The sequence below is a fragment of the Miscanthus floridulus genome, chromosome 5, assembly GCF_019320115.1.
Source record: "Miscanthus floridulus cultivar M001 chromosome 5, ASM1932011v1, whole genome shotgun sequence".
In the NCBI taxonomy this organism is placed as follows: Eukaryota; Viridiplantae; Streptophyta; class Magnoliopsida; order Poales; family Poaceae; genus Miscanthus; species Miscanthus floridulus.
This window is the reverse complement of record NC_089584.1, coordinates 103,580,102-103,581,513: the sequence shown is the minus strand read 5'-3', so window position 1 is coordinate 103,581,513 and position 1,412 is coordinate 103,580,102. Positions and strand designations below refer to the sequence as shown.

Below are 1,412 nucleotides of genomic sequence, written 5' to 3'. Positions count from 1 at the left end.
GCTGAACTCCACTGCTACTCTATGCCTTCACTGCATCACCGACACCGATGCCATGACTAGCTCGTCTACCTCCAAGGCAACCAATGATTTGCTAACACCGCATCCCTCTCTCTCTCTATTTCCTAGCACTAGTTCATATTCTAGGGTTTACCATATCCTAAATTCAAGTTCATACACACTAGATCTACTGCTAGTCGATCCTAATGATCTATCATGTCTACATCATAGGCATCTAGGGCTATTCCTTGATGGTGGCTGCTAGGTCAAGGCAGTTGCAGACAAGGCGGCTGATATGGCGTTGCACCCTAGGTATGGGCGATTGGAGCTCCGTCCGCTCCATGAAGGTGTCCTCGCAATCGGTGGAGTATGTGGCCGCCGCGGATAGCTCCGACATCAGGTCTGCGTTGCTGCTGCCGCTCTTGAGTGTGTCCCGTGAGGTATTGATGGAGTCCACCAGCGATGCGTAGCTCTCCTTGCACGTCTCCAGCGATGACATCATCGGGTTACCTTGGGCACCGCCTGACTTTATCGCCTGGTCTAGCTTCGTCTCCGCCATCGCCTCCTTCACCACTGTAATCTGTAGGGACGCATCTAGGAGCTGCTCCGGTGTCGTCACCCTAGGCAACATCATCATCGTGGTGCATAACGTCTTGTAGTGCATCTACACATGCCATGCGTTGCGTACATTTGCATGCACATCTGTAAGTCTTCATTCAAGAAGAAATTAAGCCCCTATGACGTACCACATTGCAATTCGTCTATACTATGCTACAAATCAAATCCGTGTGCTACCTATTTGCATAACACTATGAGTTCATCATGGCCGGTGGTGCTAATCAGGCGACGACCATCGTTGTCATCGGTGGGAGATGAGCCGGTGGCCTCGAGGTTAGGGCCGACGATGGGGTGGACCACGCGGGCATCAACGGACTTGTTCATAGACGCTGCCAAGGTGGCGATGAGAATTAGAGCAGCAAGGTATCAGAACATTGTGTGGTCCTTTTGGATTTGGAATGACTGTGAGGTAAACAAGAGAGACAAGGGCATGAAATGGCTATAAATGGATGTCATTTGTGTCCCAAGATTTGTGCTACTGCTAAAGAGGTTAGGAGTTGACTATAGGCGAAAATTGCACTACCAGAATTCATAGGTTTGCTGTGTGTCCACGGCACACGGCGAAGGAAAAAAACACTTGGCAAAGCATTTGCTGAGTGTTACACTCGACAAACAGCACTCAACAAAAAAGAACTCAGCAAAGCTGTCTTTGCCAAGTGTTTTTTGTTAAAAACTTGGCAAAAATGTTGCCGAGTGCTAAACCGACACTCAGCAAAAAATATTTCAAAAAATATAAAAAAACCCAACCGCCACCATGCCATCGCCGCCACCACACTACTGACCCAAAGAACAAAAGA

General features: G+C 48.5%; 1 pseudogene; it reads right to left on the bottom strand.

Annotated features, from left to right (window-relative positions):
* Nucleotides 1-238: 238 nt before the first annotated feature.
* Nucleotides 239-990, bottom strand: LOC136452842 (uncharacterized; annotated as a pseudogene).
* Nucleotides 991-1,412: the final 422 nt, after the last annotated feature.